The sequence below is a fragment of the Meles meles genome, chromosome 4 (genome assembly GCF_922984935.1).
Source record: "Meles meles chromosome 4, mMelMel3.1 paternal haplotype, whole genome shotgun sequence".
Lineage (NCBI taxonomy): Eukaryota > Metazoa > Chordata > Mammalia > Carnivora > Mustelidae > Meles > Meles meles.
This window is the reverse complement of record NC_060069.1, coordinates 34,620,794-34,645,635: the sequence shown is the minus strand read 5'-3', so window position 1 is coordinate 34,645,635 and position 24,842 is coordinate 34,620,794. Positions and strand designations below refer to the sequence as shown.

The window sequence follows — 24,842 nt, the reverse complement described above, 5'->3', positions numbered from 1 at the left end:
CTCCAAGACACCAATCTCTGGGTAAAAGTAAGACCACCTTTTTGGTGTCATAAAAATGGGGGAGGTAAAATATGTGTCAGTGGAAGGAACAATAGAGGGCTGGGTTTTATTTATATACAACCTGCCCTTTCTAAGGCAGTGAGCAATCTTCTGACATTTTTGCTCATAGACCCATCAAAGCATTTCGAAATAATATTCATTCTCTCACATATTTAGTTAATATCTAAATTTGTTACCATAAGTACAAAGAGTTTCAGGTTCATTGTTTCTGTTGATTTATGAAGATTAGATTTTAAAATTAAAACCATTACGTCACTCTTATTTTTTTGTATTCATTAAATCATAAATACACATCTTATGTAATAAGATAAAAACATATTCAAAATTAAAAAAAAAAAAGTTGTGGAGGGGCGCCTGGTTGGCTCAGTCCATTAATCATCAGACTCTTGATTTTAGCTTAGGTCATGGTCTCAGACTTGTGAGATCAAGCTCTGTTGGGGTTCTGTGCTGGGCATGGAACCTGTTTGGGACACTCTCTCTCCTTCTTTCCACTTTCCCCTCACCAAAACAAAACCAGTACCGCCACCACCAACAACAAAAACTTGTGGAAAACAAAGTTTGTGAGGGTGGAATGTATGAAATTGTCCTGTTTTGCCTTCCTACTTGATTTGCAATTTATTATTTTTTTTAGTTCTTCTTTCAAACAAATTTGCACTCAGAAATTGAAAATTACAGTATATTTTTCTCAAAACTCATTCTTTCTCAAATGTTTCTAAGGAATTTATTTTTCTTGTTCTATGATACAGTTAAGATTTTTCTCACGATATTTTAAACACTGGAGTATTTCATTATTTTTTTTTCCTCTCCAATATTTCTGTTTTATCCCTTGGGAACTCACAGTACACACACGTTGGAACTTCCAGATGTACATTCTATGTTTGTACATTTGTTTCTGCCATACTTCCCATTTATTTATTTATTTTATTCTTTATTCAGGGATGATCACTAGGTTCAGCATTCCAGTTCATTGATCCATTTTTTATCTTTTGTTGTTGTTGTTGTTGTTCTACAATCTATTTAATTTTTTAGTTTCAATGTCCCTACTTTTATATTGTAAGATCATTAATTTATTTTCCAGTGATGTGCTAGTCTTCTATTCTCTGTGAATATTCAGTAAGCTCACTTTTTTATTGAAAAAAAATTTGGTGTGTAACATTGTATAAAAGTAGGTATAGAGCGTGTTACTTTGATGCATGTATATGTTAGAACTGCTGATATGACCATATTTATCATTTACATAATTATAATGTGATGCTGTTGTCCATATTCACTACACTATGCCTTAGATCTCTATGGCTTATTTAATACTTATTACACATTTGTACCCTGAAATACCATCACTTTTATCCACACTCCCATTTCCTGGTAACCACTATTTTATTCTCTGTTTTCTATGGGTTTAACTTTTTTTAGATTATACCTATAAATTATATACATGATATTTGTTTTTTTATCTCTGACTTGTCTCACTTAGCATAATGTGCTCAAGTCCATCATGTTGTCACAAATGAGAGGCTATCTTCTTTTCTCATGGCTGAACAATATTCCATTGTGTATATGAACCATATCTTTTTCAATTAGCAATAATCGCGCCTCGGATAAACCTCATTGGCTACGATACTGCCACTGCGCAAAGCTTGTACCATATCTTTTTTAACCATTCATCTGTTCATGGGCATTTGCATGGTTTCCACATCTTGGCTTGTGAATAATGCTGTGACAAATGTGCGAGTGTATGTATCTCATCAAAATCCAACTTTCATTTCCTCTGTGTATATACCCAGAAGTGGAATTGCTGGACTGTATGGTGGATATATTTTTAATTTGGGGGGGGCCTCCATATTGTTTATCATAATGATCAGACCTATACACATTTCCACCACATCCTCATAAGCACCTGTTGTTTCTTGTCTTCTTGAGTCTAGCCATTCTAACAGGGGTGAGATGAGATCTCATTGTGGTTCTGATTTGCAATTCTCTGATGATGAGTGATGTTAAGTATCTCATCATGTGTCTGTAGGTCATCTTGATGTCTAGTTTTTCCACCCATTTTTTTTTATTCTTTTTTTTCTGTTGTTATTGTTATTGAGTTGACTGAGTTCTTTATAATTTTAGGATATTTGCCCCTATCCAATAAGTGGTTTGCAAAAATGTCTCCTATTCTGTAGGTTTTCTTTTCATTCTATTAATTGTTTCTTTTGTTTTGTGTAAATATTTGAGTTTGACATAGTCCCATTGGTTGATTTTTTTCTTTTGTTGTTTGTGCTTTTGACATCTTGCCCAAAAAATCATTGCCAATATCAATGAGCTTCTTCCCTAGATTTGCTTATAGAAGTTTTGTGGTATTAGTTCTTATGTTTAAATCTTTGATCAATTTTGAGTTAATTTTTATGAGCAGTATGACATAGAGGTCCAATTTAATTGTATTGCATGTGTTTCTCTAGTTTTCCCAGCACCATTTATTGAAAAGCCAATCCTTTTCCTATTAGGTATTCTTGGCTCCCTTATAGAATATTAGTTGACCATATATATTAGGGTTTAATTCTAGGCTCTTTATTCTATTCCATTGGTTAAGGTGTTGTTGTTGTTTATTCATTTGTTTTTATCCCACAGTGTTTTTTATTACAGTGTCTTTTAGTATACTTTGAAATCTGTAAGTGTGATAACTTCAGCTTTGTTCTTTTTCCTCAGGATTGCTTTGGTTGCCTTTTGTGTTTCTTTTTCTTTTGTGGGTCTTTTGTGGTTTCACACAAATTTTAGGCTATTCTATTTCATTGACAAATGCCTTTAGTACTTTGATGGAGATTGGATTCAATCTGTAGATGGGTTGGAGTACTATGGCTGTTTTAATGACATCAATTCTTCTAATCCATGAACTGAGATATCTTCCCATTTGTTTGTGTCCTCTTCAATGTCTTTCAACAAATTTTGTAGCTTCCATTATACAAATTTTTTACTTCCTTGGTTAAATTTATTTCTAGGTATTTTATTGTTTTTGATGCTATTATGAATGGGATAGTTTTCTTTTTTATTTCTTTTATTTCTTTTTCAGATGTTTCATCATTAGTACAAAGGAATGCAATTGATTTCTGCATGTTGATTTTGAATCCTGCCACTTTACTAAAATTGATAATTCCAACAGTTTTTTGACTAATTCTTTGGGAGATATAAATATAAATATGAATATGTATATATATAATATACATATTTTATATATATACATATATATATATAAAATAATGTCATCAGCAAATAATGACAGCTTATTTCTTCTTTCCCAGTTTGGATGCCTTTTACTTCAATTATGCCTAGTTGCTCTAGGTGGAACTTCCAGTACTATATTGAATGGGAGTGGTGAGAAAGGGCATCCTTGACTTGTTCCTGATCTTAAATATTAAGGATAATATTTAACTTTTGTCCAATGATTATAAAGTTAGCTGTGGGCTTGTCATATATGGACCTTATTATGCTCAGTTATGTTCCTTCTATTCTCAGTTTGCTGAAGGTTTTTATCATGAAAAAATGCTGCATTTTGTCAAATGCTTTTTCTGCACATACTCAGATAATTCTTATCTTTTATTTTACTGATGTGACATATTACACTTATTGATTTATTTTGAACTATTCTTGCATCCCAGAAATAAACACTACTTGGTCATGGTGTATAATCTTTTCAATATGTTTTTGAATTCTGTTTGCTAATATTTTGTTGAGAATTTTTGCATCTGTATTCATCAAGGAATATTGATGACTATCACAGTCTATACTTTTCTTTCTGTGTGGTATCCTTTTCTATTTTTAGTATAAAAGTCATGCTGACCTTGTAGAATGAGTTTGGATGTGTTCACTCCTCCTCGATGTTTTTGACCAGTTTGAGGATTAGTGTTAATTCTTCTTTAAATGTTTGACAAACCTCCAGGGAAGTTGCCTGGTTCTGAAGTTTTCTGTGTTGGGAGTTTTTTGATTACTGATTCAATTTTTTTACTTGTAATTTGTCTGCTTAGATTTTCCATGTCTTTCTAATTTAGTCTTGATGAGTTGTTTTATTTCTAGAAATGCATCTATTTCTTCTAGGTTATGTAATTTGTTGTCATATAATTGTTCATTGTAATCTCATGATTTGATGTATTTCTGTAATATCTGTTTTCATATCTCTTCTTTTATTTATATTTTTATGTATGTGTTATCTTTTTTTCTTAGATAATCTAGCTAAGGGTTTGCCAATTTAGTTTATGTTTTCAAATAGTATTTAGTTTCTTTGATCCTTTCTATTATTTTTCTGGTCTCTATTTCATTTATTTTCACTCTGATCCGTATTATTTCCTTCCTTCTGCTAACTTTCAGCTTAATTTGTTGGGAGTGTATATATTTCTGATTGTTATATCTTCTTAATGTACTGACCCCTTGTCATTATATATAACAAACTTTGTTTTTTGTTACCCTTGGCTTAAAGTCCTTTTTGTCTGATATAAAAGTATATAGTATAGCTATGCTTTAGCTCACTGTTTTTTTTTAAAGTTGTATTAAAAAAAACACTTTTAATTGAAGTATGGTTGACACATAATATATATTAGTTTCAGATATAAGCTCACCTTTAATTATTCTATTTATCAATTGTTTATTTTGGTGTTCCTCTATTTACTTCGGAGTCCCTTTCTATTGTTTTTTTCTTTCTGGTTTATGAAATTGCCAGTTGTTTGCATATATCTGCAGTTTAGATTTCCTGACTTATTTTTTTTAAATGTTGGTTCTGATTATAATGACTTGTCCTTTGAGATTTTAGTTGTAATATAGGGGTTAGTCGGCGTAAGAGGCTCTATTGGACACTCTGTCCTGTGCTCCATTTTGAAGACAAACACGCTGTGCTTTAGTCAGAGCACATGGGTCCCTATAGACTACAGGTGAGTACAGGAGGGAGAATGGTAGTGTCTTGAAAGCTTATCTTTCTTGAATGCTGTTCCACAGGATACCACTTAGAGGGATATCCAGCTTTCCTCCTTTGCTCCATGAACTAACTCACATTTTGAGCCTGAAGATTAGCTGGAACCAGCCATGCTTCTCTCATAGCAACCTCCTGAATACGGTTTCATCTCAGATCTGTTTAAGTCCTTCTTCTCCAAAGGCATAACTCGTTATGCTTTCAATCTTTTAGAAATTATTCAAAGTGGCAGGCCAAGTATTGCATTCCTTTTTTGTTGTCCAGCTTTATAACAGACTTAAATTCTTGTGAAGTGCATTTTCTGTCATTTCTCATGATATTGTGGGGAGGTAGGTAGACATGTTCTCAGTCTGTTTCCTTGATCCAATTTCCACTTTATTCTCCAAAGAAACTCTCATGTCAAATTAAAATGCAATTATTTTCTTATCTTGATAATACCCTGTAATTTCTCTAATGCAGTTTCAGAGGAATGATAAAAGCAAATGGGTACTGCATCTCCTAAAAGAGCCATAAACCAAGGGGAAGAGAGTTGCATATGTCAAGGATTTAACACTGATACATTTTATGCCATCTTGAACTCCACCAGGAAGCATCATCCTTCCTCAATGAGTTTCTTGGGGCCAGCTATTTCAATTAAGTTGTTTATATTACCAAGCCCATTCGTACAAGCACATGCTTAGCTGCCCTGCATGATAGCATAATGGACGGGTTAAATGGTGGAGATAAAGCTTTCTGTCTAGCTGGTCCTTGTGTGTGTACATTCACATGTAGACCTAGACACACATAAATTTCTTCTCAAGACCAGACACACTGCACATACATTGCTTCAGGACTTAACATTGGTATCTCATACTATATGAGGCTATTTTTGATCCCTTTAGGATTGGACATGTGCTCTTCTATTGTGCTGCAAGCTCTCTATTATTCTAATTTCTTTGGCTCACATCAATTACTGTACTGTAATTTTTTTTCTCTGTTTGACCTTCCCCAATACCTCACCTTTCATTGCATCTGACCTCTTTGAGCACAAGACTGATCAATACTCTATTCATTCTTATTTTTCAAAGATGACTTAATATAGTCTGTCACATGGTGAATATTATGGGCTCAATAAATATATCTTTAAGACTGATACAAACAGACATATATACATAGAGATAGATATTTACATATAATGTCTGCCATATAGACAATAAAGGCAGTTGCTATAATAAATAATTCTATTTTGTTTTAGCTATTTGACCTAGATATACTTAAAAGCTATTTGTTTATAGATATGATTGGTACACATTTACATAAATTTACACATTTATATATCCCCTGTTTCTTCATATAAAGTATATATAGACTTCAGCTACCCAGGTAGTTTTATCTTAATAATTTTATATATATATAATATGAATTTTATAGTCTCTGTAAACATGTACACATATATATTTGTATACATATACACACATACACACACACAGAATATGTTATTTCAAAATATAATGAGTGATTAAGTGAGGGAAAAGGGAAGAACTGCTTCTTACTACTTTACTACTATGAGAAACTAGGTTTTGATGACTTGAAAAGTTTGTGTTTTTGGTTGCTCTGATGTTTTATTTTATTTTATTATTATTTTGTATTTCCTTTCTAGAATTAGGAATTGACTGAGTGGGAAAGAAATATTCTGGACTTTGAGGTTGTAGGATGCTTACATGCACTGTGAAGTATTACATGTATTTACACATATTGTATGTGGTTTGGTGCATTGTTTAGCAAGTTTTATTTTGCTTTAGACATGGGAGTCAAGTGCTTTATTAAAACAAATCCAAAAAGGATAATTTTGTGGTATTTGCTGACTGGTCTCCAAAAGTAAAAACAAAACAAAAAAAATTACATCTACATAAAAGTTGAGAAGCAAATGAGAAGAATCAAAAGAAATGGGCAAGAGTATTACTTGAGAATCAAAGAGGAAAGGGTACCTACACATATTTGGCTTTTGAAAAATATACTCGGGGCGCCTGGGTGGCTCAGTGGGTTAAAGCCTCTGCCTTCAGCTCCAGTCATGATCTCAGGGTCCTGGGATTGAGCCCTGCATCAGGCTCTCTGCTCAGCAGAGAGCCTGCTTTCTTCCCCAGCCACCCCCCCCCCAGCCTGCCTCTCTGCCTACTGGTGATTTCTTTCTGTCAAATAAATAAAATATTTAAAAATTATATATATACTTCAAATAAGTACATCTGGATCTGTTTGAATTTAAACAATACCTATAATCTCTGAATTTGATTCAGATCACGTCTCAGAAGAAGCTCAGTGATCCTGAAAATGTGTCATAAAGAGTTGACTTCAGCCTATATCTCTGTGTTTCTTTTTATGGGACAGATCTCTACTCTTATACGTTCAAATGTATTGATATGAAATATAAATGAATCTCTTGTTTATAGATAAAAACATCCAGTAATTTCCTCCAGGTTCTCCGACGTTTTTGACAGTTATCTTGGTTGCGCATTCCAGTAGAGAGGTTGCATTCATGCTTTAACATTGATATGTCAGGGTCCTGTTTAAGATCCGGAGGGAAGTGTGTATCACAGCCGTATTCTTACATGTGTAATAAGACCTATAGAAATCGCACCAGCTTGTGATACAAAACAAACAGAAGCTTGAAAGTAAAGCCATCTTTATAACAGTGCTTCAGTTTAATATACTTATTTCCTATTTCAGATCAAAAAGTGTTTTACAGGGAGGATTTTGAAACCGAGTACTATATATTGAGCACTATATATTTCTTTGTTTTCAGGTTCAGCTCTTAGTTCTTGGGACACTATAATCAATTAGCTAATGCTAATCATCCCTTCAGGTTGAGCAAACTGTGCCTGTCCTTCACCCTATGGTGTATCTACCAGTTAAAAGCTACCCGAGGCCTCTGGCACTCCTGGATTCCATCAGTGTTATCAGTATCTCCTAACGTATCTTGGGTCTGCAGAAGATAAGAACTACAGTGATTTACAAAGAAGCTGGTGCTCCTTTTGTTAATGCACTCTTTAGTACTTTTTTATGGGAGGATACTCGGAATCCTCCTGTGGGAAATGTTGGGCAGATGGGTATGTAGGTCTCATAAAATAAATTCTCTCTAAAATTTCTATTATCCTGAACCTCAATATTCCTTTCTCTGCCTCTCTCTCTCTCCCAATTCCTCCCCTCCCTCCTCCAATCTTCCCACTTCCTGACTGCTTTCCTTCCCCCACCATCACAGAAATCGTGGCATTCCCTTTTTCTTTAATGTAGGAAAGCATTTTTTAGTCAACTAAGCAAACTGTTAGAGCCACTTCCAACTATATAGCTAATATTTATCTTAAAAATCTCTAATATGTAATCCTATTTCTGTATATTCATCCCAATCCAGCATTATATCTTCTTCGACATATTGTCTTAGAATATATTTGCAAACATATACCCCAAATTTCTACAAATATAAATTAACATACTTTTGTAATTCTTTTGATATTTAAACTCTTTCTAGTACATATTTTGTATATTTCCCTCTTGGGTTTGCTAGAATCTGCCTCAGATTAGTATCTGAAGACAATGATGGGTGCCGGAGTTTCACTATGAGAAGAATAGACATCTCTTTACAAATTATTTGCTTCACACAAGGTTATCACAGAAGAGAAGGCTATTTAATTCAGACATGGTGAGGGAGGCTCAAGGGGGATTTGGGGATTCAAATATTCCCTTTCCAAATCTTCTCAATCAGTGCCACAATTTTCACATATAAGACTCATGAGCCTGTGAATTCAACAGGTACTTAAAATTTAAACACACACTATAAAACTTGTGGTCAGATTTTTAGCTATGTGTGCACTGTGTGAACTATGAATATGGTATTATTTGGAGGATTCCATAGAAGCTCTGTAGTTTTCTGACCACACTTTGAGCTCATTCTTATTACTGCCTTTTTATAAACTTTTTCATTAACCAGATACAAAAGACAATCACAAAAAACTTGTCAAAAGATTATATGAAATGAGGATCAAAAGCTTCTGCACAGCAAAGGAAACAGTCAACAAAACAAAGAGGCAACCCACGGAATGGGAGAAGATATTTGCAAATGACAGTACAGACAAAAGGTTGATATCTAGGATCTATAAAGCACTCCTCAAACTCAACACACACAAAACAGATAATCATATCAAAAAATGGGCAGAAGATATGAACAGACACTTCTCCAATGAAGACATACAAATGGCTATCAGACACATGAAAAAATGCTCATCATTGCTAGCCATCAGGGAAATTCAAATTAAAACCACATTGAGATATCACCTTTCACCAGTTAGAATGGCCAAAATTAGCAAGACGTGTGTTGGAGAGGTTGTAGAGAAAGGGGAACCCTCTTCTACTGTTGGTGGGAATGCAAGTTGGTACAGCCACTTTGGAGAACAGTGTGGAAATTCCTCAAGAAATTAAAAATAGAGCTTCCCTATGACCCTGCAATTGCACTGCTGGGTATTTACCCCAAAGATACAGATGTAGTGAAAAGAAGAGCTATCTGTACCCCAATGTTTATAGCAGCAATAGCCACGGTTGCTAAACTGTGGAAAGAACCAGGATGCCCTTCAACGGACGAATGGATAAGGAAAATGTGGTCCATATACACAAGGGAGTATTATGCCTCCATCAGAAAGGATGAATACCCAACTTTTGTAGCAACATGGACGGGACCGGAAGAGATTCTGCTGAGTGAAATAAGTCAAGCAGAGAGAGTCAAGTATCATATGGTTTCACTTATTTGTGGAGCATAACAAAAAACATGGAGGACAGGGGGAGATGGAGAGGAGAAGGGAGTTGAGAGAAATTGGAAGAGGAGATGAACCATGAGAGACTGTGGAATCTGAAAAACAACCTGAGGGTTTTGAAGGGGTGGGGGGTAGGAGGTTGGGGAAGCAGGTGGTGGGTAATAGAAAGGGCACATATTGCATGGAGCACTGGGTGTGGTGCAAAAACAATGAATACTGTTACACTGAAAATAAACAAAAAAAACCTGTAAATACAAAAAAATAAAAAATAAATGAGGATAACAAGTGGTTGGTATCATAGTTTTTCCTCAATGTGCACTTTATGTCAAATGTACACGGGTGACAATTTAATTGTTATGTTATTGCATGTTGTGAATTACCCTAGTATCCCATTTTCTAATGATGACTGGGTCATGCTTGAATTTATTTTCTGTCATTTCATTATCTAATCAGTATCCCATCTTTGAAAGTCTACTTCCTGGTACCAAGTAGTGTTTCAATTAGGGTCATGATCAATATAGAAACAATTTCACATATTTCAAGCAGAAGAAATTTTTTTAAAAAGGAAATGATCAGATGCCTGTTGGATATATTGCAAGAGGAAAAGACAAAAGTGAAGGTTGGAGAAAAACAAAATAGAACAAACAAAAACAAAAGGAAGAATGGAAATATCCAGACACCAAAGCTGCACAAACTCTCATTTTCATTGTTGTTCATAACATTGACTTTTCCACATTTGCTATAGTTATCAGTTAACTTCAGATAATCTTACCATAAGCCCTTTGCAGCAATGTTCCTGCCTACTTTAACTGCATTCCCAAGTTAAAAATGAGTATCATTTTTAGTTCTCTATTGTACTTCCCAAATTTCAGTAGTTGTATCAAATTTTCCCTCAACTTCTTTATTGACTGCAATAGCTTGTAATGCCAGATGGTCTTTTGGGGTGTAGGGTTGTTTTAGATTAATGACTTTTCAATTGTTTTTCACCTGTTTCTCCTTCTCATGGAATATAGGAACTTCTCATCAGGGCTACATGGTTTATATGCTAATTTTGAGTTGGCAGTTCTGAGACAGGGGAGCAATAGTTTTCTTCGGTGGGGTACTACTGGTTACTTCCTCCGGTTTGATTGTTAGTTGACAGAGGATTCATAACATGCCATTCCATGTACATCAATTTTATACTCACAAAGCAGGGTTGTTTGAGAGTTTTCCTGTCCACAGACTTAGACTGGAATGATGCACTGTTCACTTCAGGGTTTGGACCTTATAGGTGAGAAACTGGACAATTGATGTGATTCTGCTATTATGCCTCTTATTTAATGCCCATGCATGGTTTCTGCTTTTGTTTTTTCTTTAGTGTTTGTTAGTCGTCAGGAAGACAACTAAAATCTACATCCTCAATTATAATTTGCAAAGAAAAATCACTGAAGTATTAGGCTATGAATAATAATGATGATGATTAAATATAAATAATAACAGTGAATCATTACTATATTTGTTCTTAGCATGCACTACCACATTAATTCTTATAACAATGATTTGACAAAATAATATGATCCTATTTTACAGATGAGGAATTGAGATTTAGAGAAATTAGGTATACTTTTCTTGTGCTAGGTTTCATACCTAATAAGCTGAGTTACTTCAAATAATGTCATCATTCACCTTTTTTTCCCAGCGTGAAGGCACATGTGCACACACAAGCACACACGTTTCAGCTGGAATTTAACATAGAAAATAGTTACATCCAGGGCATTGATATTAAATCAGAAGACTACAGATGTCCTACTAAAAGTATTTACTATATAATATAATAGGTTTATACATTTCAGAAGGCAAAACAGCCTTCTAAAGAATAATATAAGTGTACCTATGTTTATAAGTTCTGTTTATTAAAATGAATTTTAGATAATACTGAGTAGAGGCATCAAGGAATCCTGGTTTCTGTAAAATTTATCTGTAGTCACTTGACATTACAATAGCTAATTGAAATGAAAAAATATTTTAAAAAATTCCTCCTTCACTCAGTTATTGACCTATATATGCCTATATATTTATTTGGATTAATTTTTATAATTAAAGTGATATATAAATAAACATGTATGTTAATAATAGTAACCTCCTCTGAGATAAATATCAATTGTCGTCATAATCACTTGCCATGCTGGATATTTATGATTGTATATAGCAGTTTTCTTACTAGGCAACTAGTCTTGTAATTTAAACCATTCTAAATTCAAATCTTCTGGGGGAAAAGGAGTATATATTGTGTGTCTTCTGGGGGAAGATTCTCATTTCTAGATGACTAAATAACCTTTAATATTTTGGCATTTCCATCTAGCTAGTTATTATAACTTATGACCTAATTAGCATTTGGTATTTGATATCTCCAGTGACTAACAAGACCGTCTAAATTAAAGCATTTCAAATCCTAATGTCTTGTTAGAGAATTCTATTAAAATAGAAGAGCGACAGTGGCTTCTTCCATTCCTCACAGTTTACCTTCAGGTTTGTTGGTTAATGTTTAATTCTCCAATGAAAACTTAATGATCTTGGAATGTCATGTATTACGAAATCCCACGTTGCTCCTTGCTGGGTCTCATCTCTCAACTGAATTCTCTAAAGACTTTAAGACTCTATAAAATTCAGCTTCAGTTGTTAGGAAATTTTTTAAAAAACTCAACACAATATTCAACAATGAATCCATTTTTATATATTTGAGAACCACCATTATATAGAAAGTAGTTGAAAAGCTCCCCAATTATTGTAGCTTTTTCAAACTTTAATTTTTTCATAGTAATTGTATACAGTACTTTTTTCAGAGATTTTATGATGCATTCAAATACACACACACACATTATGAAATACTGACTAAAGTTTAACTTGGTACATTTACTCCTAGTTCAAAAAAAAATCTAGATTTTAAAAGAATTGGTATAAAATCCAGTTGCTCTGAAGCATACCTAGAGAGATGAAGCAAAGTACTATAAATAATGTACTAGGTATCTACATATTTCGTTACACCATACATTATATAACACATACACACACGTGTGTGTGCACAAAATGGCCCCAAAAGAGAGTAATTATCATAAGATTTTTAAAATCATTAGGTGTTTTATTAAAATTCTCTTTTTTTTTTTTTTTTTTTTAAAGATTTTTTTTTTTTTTTTTTATTTATTTATTTGACAGAGAGAGAGCACAAGTAGACAGAGAGGCAGGCAGAGAGAGAGAGGAAAGCAGGCTTGCTGCTGAGCAGAGAGCCTGATGCGGGACTCGATCCCAGGACCCTGAGATCATGACCTGAGCCGAAGGCAGCGGCTTAACCCACTGAGCCACCCAGGCGCCCCATTAGGTGTTTTAAAACTCAGTTTGAATCACAAACTTGCCCTAGAATCATCTACTTAGATCTATACCACAACTTCTCCTGAAACATCCCCAAATTTCTTGAGTTCATACTCAGAAAAACCACAACAATTAAGTGTGTACAGAAAATGGTAAATAGAACAATAGGTGTTGGTTGTGAAAAAGAAAGGGAACAGGGAGCACACAGATTTAAAAACAAGTCCTTGCTTTCAGAGGGTAACATCTATTGGGAAGGTATACAGAGATAAAACGTTTACCCATATAAATAAGTGTTAAAAAATTACAAATTAATGCTTTAGCTCCACCTACTTCAGCAAGAGGATAATTGTTATTGTAGCAATAGAAAATTCTGAAGGCAAGCTTCAGAAGCAATGGCTCCAAAAGGTGTTTTTCTTTCCTGCAAAATTAAGGTGGCTATTCCACAGAGTCAAGTAAAGTGTGGCTTAGGAATTCACAAGTGACCAAATCAAAACCCTTACACAACTAGGTAACCATCTTTTGCAGAAGTATGTGTAGTAATAAATATGATCAGATATATCACATGCCATACAAATTCTTTGTGAAGATTCTTTTTTTCACCCAGTAATTCTACCTAAGATTTGTTTCCCCTGAAATGAGCACAAAATAGCTGTGGCTGAAGGAGCTTTAAACATTTGTTTTGGACTAGCATTAGTCAGCACAAGACATCAGCCCACACAGAGCAGAATGTTACTGAACCATGGAATAAAGAAAAGAAGACAAGTTCAAGCTGAAACCCATGTTTTAGAAACTCCTAGCTAATGCCGCAATATCCCAGGAAGAAGTAATTAATAATTTCAAAACCATTCTTTGTTTATAGCTCTTGCATTTGCAATTACTCATTTGCTTATGTTTAAATTAACAATGAAATTATATTAATATAAATATATAGCCTATTAAATGAGGGATATTTATTTAATCATATCCTACTTTTACTCAGTTCTCAAGTAATCCTGTCTTAGTAAAATGAAAAGGGTAAATCACAACAAAAGATGTGGGCTTTGGAGTACAAAATATCTAGATTCAAGCTGCATTACCACCACTTATCAGCTGTGTGATTTTGGGTAAGTCTTTTGCCTCTTTCTGACAGTTTTGTTGCCCATAGAGATAGTGATTCTATCAGCAGCATATGATTTTGCAATGAGTAAATAGGAGAATCCCTGTATGTTATATTTGCCAAGCTGCCGATATGAGTAAGAACTTACTAAATGTTATCTGTTACAATTATCGTCATGATTTGTCTTATTATTCTCAAATTGAATACAAATGTGAAAGGTTTTTGAGGCATATGGTCCTATAATATTATTAGACGAGAGACTCGTCTATCTTTAGTCAGAAAAGAACAAGTAACTTTCCTTTCAGAATTTCTACCCAGTTATACCACCCATACAAAAGTCATAAAAACAATAAAAATGTCCTCAAGAAGACAAATATAAGGACTATGTGAAAAAAGCAAATAAAGTGTTTGGAAATCCAGGGGGAAACGCAAATAAGGTGTTAGGAAAGAGGAAGAATTTATTGAAGACATAGTATTTGAACAAGGACTTTCAGAGAAATAAAATTTAAATGCCAGGCAAGAAACCACAAAGGTCTCACAACTGGAAGATATCAGAGATATATCCCTCATTCTGGCACCTAACTGGCTAGTGAAATATTAGTAACAGGTGTTACTGCTGGGAAGAGGCATTTAAAAGTCATATGCAATTCCTCATTCTCTCTTTTGTGCCTTTATCATTTCCTCCATTCTAAACAGCGGAGCTCTGTCAGCCTAGTCCTGGAGAATGAATGGGCCTAACTCCACTCCTCTCCCAGTCAGGCAAGGAGAAAAGACACAGAAGGGAATGAAGAAAGAAATACATCCTCATTGATTAAGCCACTGAGAATCAGAAATTGTCAGTAACTCCAACAAACCTAAAGGATCCAGACTGACAGAAAGAGAGAATTCAAATTAAAGGATTAAACCAGAGAGGGCATTGTATTTCCTGACAATATTTTCCTCTCCCCTTCTATACTTGCTCCTTGACCTCATCTTAGGTAAAAGATATGAGGATAAGATTTCCAATTTTTTTTACTGTCATCAGAGGCCAAACAGTGGAAGCAAAACTTGTTTTCTGAACCAACATCCAGTGCAATCTAACAGAAATTGTTTTATTTTCATCAAAGCAAAACAGTTTTATCCCTTACTACACCATACTTAACACGAATGTTAAACACAAACAGGTGCAGAACTAAGTTAAGGTTTCAGAAGGCAAGGGACTCTGGGAGTGTATTGAAACATGTTTCTTATATATTACCGTATTTCACTTGGGAATTTAATCTTCCCATTAATTAACTTTTTCTTTTGATGTTATTCAGAGTTAACTCAGCTAAGTGATCAAAATCATTTTCCTTTCATCTTCTGTGTGGAATTTACTGATTCAAATTCAGAATGGCCAAATCTGAAATGAATGTTATAGGAAATCATGATTGAAACAATAGGTTGTTGTTTTGATGTCCTCTTATTTTGCTGGGCCAAAAATGATATAAACTACCCAAAAAAATGATGGTACACAGGTGTTGTTATTGCCTTTATAGCCCGGTGTGGCTTTTAAATCATGTTGCTATGGTAACATGATCATTTACAGACTATAATCCCATTAGAAGAAACTGGTGATAAAGTAAGCTCATTATAACAGACCTTATATTGCTTCACTTCCGGTTGTGTCTGTTTTATAGCAAATAACCACTAGTTGAACTATTAAATAAAAAACACATAAGAATGTCACACTTCGTCATAAAATGTTTTGGGCAGAGGATATGGAAATTTTGAAAATTACTGCATGGGGTGCCTGGGTGGCTCAGTGGGTTAAAGCCTCTGCCTTCAGCTCAGGTCATGATCCCAGGGTCCTGGGATCCAGCCTCACATTGGGCTCTCTGCTCAGCAGGGAGCCTGCTTCCTCCTCTCTCTCTGCCTGCCTCTCTGCCTACTTGTGATCTCTGTCAAATAAATTTTAAAAAATCTTTAAAAAAGAAGAAAAAAGAAAATTACTGCAGGTTTTCTAAATGGGACCAAAACTTTGCCAACAAATACTAATTATTCAGTTTTAAAAGACTACTAGAGTAATGAAATACATAACACTCAGACATAATAAATATGTAATATTATAAAATATACACATTTATAATAAAAATAATAATATGTATTTCATTAGTTTAACATTTCAGTCCTTCCTCCTACAAATATACCAACGGGTTATCTATACACAAGGAAACAGATCCAGACAGGATCCATGACTAGTTCAAGAAGTCAGTGGATTAACTAGCAAAATTTTAGGAAGGGCAACTTTACTTCTAGTTTCTTCTCTCTCTTCATTTTATTAGATAATTATTTCATTGCTTAGAATTATGCCAAACAGTTCATGTTTTTAATTTAAAAATACTGTTTCTGCTAAGCAAAATCAGATTTTCCATCTTGGACTGAGCGTGCACATATCTACATAAGATGATACAAGAAATTAGACATCTGGTTAAGAGGCTCTGTGGAGATAGAATTTAGTCAATTAAAGACTTGGGTTAATTTCAACTTCCAGGATGATGGAGAATTACTTTTCTCAATTTCTCCCCATTCATACAGATAAAAGCTCTAGATATTATATACAAAACAAACACAAGATAACTCTGTTTCAGAGGACACTGAAAACAGGTCAGTCAGGGATCTGGGAACAGAGGAACACATAATGGTGAATTTCCTCAGTTTTCATTTTTCCCATGTGTCTGAGCCTGGAAGTTGAAGAAGCCATCTCTTTGGAAATACAAGTGTAAATGCACCACACCAGCCCCAAACTAACCTTCTAGCTCCAGCCAAAGAGCCAGGGAAAGGGCATCTGAAGTGGAAGAAAAAGTAGACAGTGAGTGTTCTATTCTAACCAAACAACTTGGGAAATACCATGGACTGATGCCCACTCCTGCCAGCAAAGACTGAATAGGGAACCTAGACTCCTACCATCCCCATCACCAGCTTGTAACGAGGAACTGAGTAGACCAAGTAGGGAGTGAGAACTTTTAGTATTCCTGGGTAACTACAAGGCTCCAGTCCTGCCCCAACATGGGTGGAAACCACTTGGGGAGTCTAGACTTTCACCACCAAAAGGAAGCAATGAGGAAAAATAGGGAATGGTCAGAAGAGGTCAAGTAAGGAGTCAAACTTTCACCACCACACAGCAGCAACAAGTCCACCTACTTGTGCTGTCAGTAAGGTCATGTGAGGAGAAGTAGAAAAGTATCTTTGTCTTTTCTAGTCAGAGTAACAAACCCCAAAACTTTCATCCTTCCTCAGTACCAACAAGTGATTGTCTCACTGTCAATGAAGGATGTCATTAGAGGCCAAGAGAGAAAACTGGACTTCCACCACAGGGGATAGTTAGGGTGATGGCCCTTTGCCTACTTGAGGTGAGGATGTCACCTTATTTATGGGGTAAGACCAATTTGAATGACAGCAGGCTTCTCAGAAACAAGGAAGGTTATAAGGAGGTGATGTGACCTTTTTCAAGTGCTGAAAAAGGCCAGATTTTAAAAAATTATTATTATTTTTTAGGGGGAGCAGACGAAGAGAGAGAGAGAATCTTATGCATGGTCTATGCGCAGTGCTGAGCCTGATGCAAGACTCAATCTCACAGCCCTGAGTTCATGACCTGAGCCAAAATCAAGAGTCGGAGGCTTAACAAATTGAGCCACCCAGTTGCCCCAAGACAGAATTCTATATTGAGTGAAATGTCCACTTAAATATGGAATCTAAATACCAAATGGATAAAGAAACAAACAAACAAACAAAAAATCAGGCCTAAGAAAACAGAGAGCAAATGTGGTTGCCAGAGGGGAGGGGTTGGGGGATGGGCAAAATGGGTGAAGGGAAGTCGGAAGTAGAGGCTTCCAGTTATGGAAAAAGCAACTCATGGGGTTAAAATGTATGGAGTAGAAAATGATGTTGTCATAACAATGAATGGTGGCAGGTGGTAGCTACACTTGTGGTGAGCACAGCATAACATAGAGACATGTCTGATCACTATATTGTACACCAGAAACTAATGTAACATTGTATGTCAACATACTCAATAAAAATAGTTAAAAAGAAATCAAAGCATTCTCAGGCGAAGAAAAGTTACAGGCTATGTACTGTATGATTTCATTTATATAACATTTTTGAAATGACAAAACTGCAGAACTAATGAGCAGATTAGTTGAAGGAGGGAGTGGGAGAGAAGTGGTGTATTTATACAAAGTCAATGAGAGGGAACCTTGTGCTGATGGGACTGTTACTGATTTCGAATATTCAGCTTATCATGGTTGTGATATTGTACTATAGATTTATAAGATGCCGCCATTATGAAAACAGGGTAAATGGTGCATGGGATTTCTCTGCATTATTTCTTACCAACTGCATGTGACTCTATGGTTATCTCAAAAAGAAAAAAAAAAACAAGTTTAATTAAAAAAATTTATGGGGTCTTGGGGGCACCTGGGTGGCTCAGTGGGTTGGGGCCTCTGCCTTCGGCTCAGGTCGTGATCTCAGGGTCCTGGGATCGAGCCCCGCATCGGGTTCTCTGCTCCGCAGGGAGCCTGCTTCCTCCTCTCTCTCTGCCTGCCTGTCTGCCTGCTTGTGATTTCTCTCTGTCAAATAAATAAAATGTTTAAAAAAAAATTTATGGGGTCTTAATCTCTTTTTTTTAATCCTGGGACAGGGAGGTTTTACTACTTCTACGACTAGCCAGGTATATGTATATTTATGTGGCATTGAAGATGCACTCTGAAAGCAGAACATTTCAGCCTTATTCAAAAATACTTTGGTAGAGTACTCCTGACAGACATATAAATATTTGTTGAATGAATTAGCAAATGGATTAATGACAAAATTACTCTCTATATAATCTTTGACCAGGCTCTGTTATGATAGACAAATCCTTTGAGCTTAAATAGCTGGCTTATTCCATCTTCCAATGGACAGCCTTCTAGGATTTGCTAAGTGTCACCATTCCCAACATGCAAGAGATTTTTTTATAACACTAGAGAATTTGGTAATCTCCCCTTGAAGGTGTTTGGTTTGTCAGTTGAGATTATATATATATACATATATATATATATACACACATTATATATACACACTATATATATATACACACACACTATATATATATACACACATACACCACTATATAATATGAGACTCTATAACTAAACATGGTAGGTGAGATGCAGTCTTACAATATGGGTTTATATTCTTAAACTATGTATTTATGGATATTTGAATTTCCAATAACACAAAGAAGCAAATTTTAAAGACTAAATTGACTCATGATTTAAGAATTCAGAAGCCTCTTTGATGTCAAAAAAAAAAGGTACTTAAAATTACTTACAATATTTAAGTAGTAAAAACTCCGTGCCTAAAGATAAACACTCAATGTGTTTTTGATTATCCTTCCAGAAACTAAGAGTTTATATGTTGGTAAATGTGTGTATCCTATACCCATACACAACATATATATATATTATAGCTATACATATGTTTTATATTATAGACATATATTAACATATAAATATAAATATTATACATATGCATTTTCTCAAAAGCCCTATGAAAAGGGTATAATTAATATTTATTCTTACAGCAGATAAATAAAGTGAGAGCGAGATTAAATAGCTTGTTTACAGTGGCCTATGTCACAAATAAGCTTATAAAAATAGTCACTATATTAATTCCATCTAATAAGATGAAATGATATAGAAACATGTTCCAAATTGAATAAAGCAAAGGCAAGCTCGTAAGTAGGTAGTTCATATTTTTGTAATATGTACAAGTGTTGAAGGACATCCACAACTATTTACTGTCAGACTTGAGCTCAGGAATTATAACTGTTTTTACTTCGTTTTCTATGTTTATCTGCATAGAAAATTTTACCATATATAGGTACTAGTTTTTAATAATAGAAGCATGAGTCATATAAAAAATTTGAACAATAGATTTACACAAAATTTTATACATAAGAGTTTAAGAGCTGCCATCAAATGTAATAGTGAGGGCACAAAAATATTTTAAGGTACATAACAAAATGAGAATTGTAAAGTACATCCTGAAAATTTCATACGAATGTCTAGTTCTAGCAATTCAAAGGAAATATGAAGAAAATATTACTGACTGATAAAATAATTAAAAATAAACTTTAAACTGTCAAAATCATTTCTACTACTTTCCCTGGCAAGTTTTTGTTGTATATAACTTTAATATAAATACATTATAGAATATAAATATGTAATACTATATAATAGTATGTATAGACATATACATACCTGTTAACGTATACATACCTGTTAAGAATGGTCACTTAACAGTGACAATTTAACTGGATAGATTATTTTCTCTTACACAATATTCTACTTTCTGTTGTTTTTATTTCATGAGCATGTAATACTTGTATATTCAAAAAAAATCATAACCATAAGCTAATGTCTCTGTTATCCAAATATATTAATCAAAATATCATTTTAATTGGACATTATATTCACTATACCTTAACATTTTACAGTGCATATTTTTGTTGTTTCACTTTTATTTGGAAAATATCTGATAATATGTTATTTTAATAGTAATTCATACTATCTTTAACTATACTGTTTCCATGCATACTTTTTCATACTATCACAGTTTCACTATATTCATACATATTTCAGAACTGGAGATGTAATATCCTTCTTTGTCTAAAGAAACTACTCTATTTGAATTTCTAATTATCCACTTCAATCTCATATGTAAGGAAGCATATTTTAACCACAAATTTTTCTTAGGAATTCTCTTTTTTTGTTTTTTTAAGATTTCATCCATTTTAGAGAGAGAGAGAGCAGGAGCACAAGCAGAGGGAGTGGGAGAGGGAGAAGCAGGTCTCCAGTGGAGTAGGGAGCCTAATGTGGGCCTCTATCCACCGATCTGGGATTATGGCCTGAGCAGAAGGCAGACACTTAACCACTGAGCCACCCAAGCGTTCCTCATTTTTTTATTTTGATTTTAATATTTCCATAATAGACATACCACCTACCCTGCTGTTAGAAGACTTTGCTATAAAAGTTGTTGTTGTTTCTAATGCTTTCTTCTTCTCAACACTGAAATTCTTGAAGATGGGACTGCTCATTAAAACTGAAACAGCACTGAGTGTGGTGCATAAACAATGAATCTTGGAACACTGAAAAAATAAAATAAAATAAAAAACTGAAGCAAAAAATGAAATGTGCTCCACTTGCTGAACAAATATGGAATCTCTTTGCAAGGTTTTGTTTTGTTTTGTTTTAAAATAGAAAAGACATACATACACTTACCTCCTTCAGCTAAGTATCTGAAAAAAAGACCCCCAATTAATATCACAAAAATCCTGGAAATAAATCCTTCACGAAAACTGTTCATATTCCAAATGAAGATCATCTGTTAGCAGATACTAATTTCCCACTGTGCCCTGGCCCTAGAGTAGATTATTTGATTAATTACCACCCAACCTGAAAGATAAATTCTTTGCCCCCAACCCAGCCTCTCAAGTCCACTCTGTTAATTTCCATTTTTAAGATCAAACCTCTTTACTAAATTCAGACAATTCTGTATCCTTTTTACCATTTTCTGGTCTCCACACACTAGAAAGTCAATGATAGGTGATTATGCCAATAGAAAATAAAATTATTGTCTACAAGTACACATAAATGAGTTTATACAACCTAAACATGGTCAATATCTAAAAAGGGCAGTATTGTAATGGAGCAAGTTTCTCTATACCTGCTATTAAAGGCAAGTATACTATTGGAAGGATATTATTGGAAGCTTCAGTGGCCTAGAGGATATCCTCCCTTCTTATATTTTTATGGGTGAGAATAGAGAATGTTGTGTTTTATAATCTTGAATATCTCATGAGACATTTTATCCTTGCATTAAAAGGTCATCTTATTTTGGTGTGGGTTCCACACTAGCCTAGCATGCTGCTTTAAGGAAGAAGTGTCTCATAGTGACATAATTTAGGAAGACCTTTATTCTATTCATAACCTCACACACACACACATACAGACTCACACTTGAAAATTCTTAACACATATTAAGATACATTTGTGACTTTAAGAAGTTTGGTAGTAAAAAACCTATTTAACTTATTTACTTCATGTTCCCTAAATTCATTCAATCACAGATCCTATTTGGAGTATTGTATTTCTATATCTTAAGGAAGAAATATTCTTTAGAACACCACTTTGAGAAGGTTATGTTAAAAATTTCAATCATGGAGCACCTAGGTAGCTCAGTTACTTGAGCCTCCAACTCTTGGATTTGGCTCAAGTCATGATCTCATAAATCATGAGATTGAGCCCCACATCAGGTTCTGTGCCTGTCAGCATGGAGTCTTCTTGGGGTTCTTTCTCTCTTCTGCTCCCTCCCCACCTCCTCCTTCCTCTGCTTGCACTTCTGTGTGCTCTCACTCTCTCTCTCTTCTTCTAAAATAAATAGGTAAATCTTCAAAAAAATTAAATAAATAAAAATTTCACAATCAGGAGTATACAAACATCATCTGAAATCTTGGCCCACAGCATAGACCCTGGCATCACTTTGTATATAACAGCTTCTCCCAAATTCTCACATTAAAAAATTGTTTTGTAATATTTTTTTTTCGCCATTTACTTGACAACCCACCCATTTCCGGGGATATTACTGAAGTGTATACTTTCCTCCCACACCTTCAATTTCTAAAGCACATTGCCAAGTAAAGGGCCTGTGGTAAGGTAGAAGATATAGCAAAAACAGACTCAGATGTTAGGTTGAAGTCCTGGTTGTGCCTTGAGATGTTGAGAAAATATGTATGCTTTGTTTCCTTCATCTGCAAGGTGAAGATATGAACAGTTGCCTTATATAAGATTTGCTAAGGTTAGAAGGAAAGACATTAAGACATATTATGTCTTGTCTATATTATTAATTATATAATTAGTACAAAACTGAGTTCTATTATAATTGCACTTCTACAGAAGGGTGATTGTGTCTGAAACTCCAGTAACTAAAGGAAGAGAAAGTTCAAAGTTCGTGGTCTGTACTAACCACATTTAACTAGATGCAGATATAAGATAAAGATATATGCTAGTGACCACACTGAAGATATATGCCAGCGACCACTCCACGGGAGCTAGAATGGGACTGAGAGTACTACAGAACCAAATATCTGTGAGTATGTTATTTCATCTTCTGCATGGCAGCATTTCAATCCACATCAGCAACTACTGTCCTACCACTAATGGTAAGGAGAGGAATCCCAGTGCTCGACCATATTCTGAGTGGAGAAATAGATCCTTGGCTATGTACAAAAGTGAAGAAGAAGGAGGAGGAGGAGGAAGAAGAGAAAAACAAGAAGAACAAGAAAGGAGAAGAAGAAGAAAGGAGAAGAAGAAGAACAAGAAGGAGAACAAGAAGAACAAGAAGAACAAGAACAAGAAGAACAAGAAAGGAGGAGGAGGAAGAGGGTGTGCCTTGATGTCTCAGTTGAATGAGCATCTGATTCTTGAATTTGGCTCAGGTCATGATCTCAGGGTTGTGACATAGAACCCCACATCGGGCTCCACATTCAACACAGAGTCTGCTTGAGATTCTCTCTCCCTCTCTCCCTTCCCCATGTGCTCTCTCTCACGCTCCCTAAAATAAATAAATAATTATTACACACACACACACACACACACATACACACACACACACACACACACACACACACAAATGGAGAGGGGAGAGTAGGAGGATATTAGATCCCAGAAACAGTGGACTCCAGATGATGAGAACAGTAAAAATTGATCTCAGGTTGTGTGCTTATTTCTCCCTCAGCAAATAATACAATTAACAGAATGTGATGGTCTCAGTGAAGTATACCTATAATTTATCTCTAAACAAGAACAAATGCAAATTAGATATTCTATGTAAAAATGCTATACAAGAAAGCAATGGCTCAAATATGGAGAAAACTAAAAAGTGGCATGATTTTGAACAATGACAGAGAAGAGAAAGAAGACATGTGACCTTAACAGGAAAAAATTTTCCTAGAGCATAGTGTTGCCATAAAAGGATAACAGGTTTCCAATGAGCCTAGCAGATTGCTGTGAATGATATTCATGCATTTCTAACAACATAAAGACCACGTACTGATTTTCAACTTTTAAGGTTGACATAGAGGCAAGCACTGAAAGTTAAAGTAGAATTATAGTGTGGAAAATAAATACTGTAAACTGTGAAGTTGTAGACATAATGGTGTAGCTCAAACAGTTTAGGCATTAGAAGGAGGAAGAGAAATGAATGAGTATAGTGATTCTCCATTACTTATTTTTTGTAAACAGGGAATCGATTACACTGTCTAAAAGGTTAATAGACTTAAAAATAAATGTGACTAATAGATGTTTGAAAGGAAAATTATAATGAAACCTGTGGGGTGGTTGGGGGAAAAAATAGAACAGGGGAAGTGATCACAATTCCTCATCTTATAGCAGGGAGCAAACAAGAAGGTGTAAATGTGAGAACATTAAGAAACGGAGTGAATCAGCATATTAGCAAATTGCCAGAAGAATGAAAACAGAAATGCTAAAAATTAATTACCTCTGAAGGTGGGCTAAGGATAGAGGATTTTTTTATTTCTACTCATCTATATTGACTGAACATT

At 34.7% G+C, this 24,842-nt stretch overlaps 1 pseudogene; it reads right to left on the bottom strand.

Annotated features, from left to right (window-relative positions):
* Positions 1 to 1,534: 1,534 nt before the first annotated feature.
* LOC123940999 lies at positions 1,535 to 1,698 on the bottom strand (annotated as a pseudogene).
* Between the last annotated feature and the right edge of the window lie 23,144 nt (positions 1,699 to 24,842).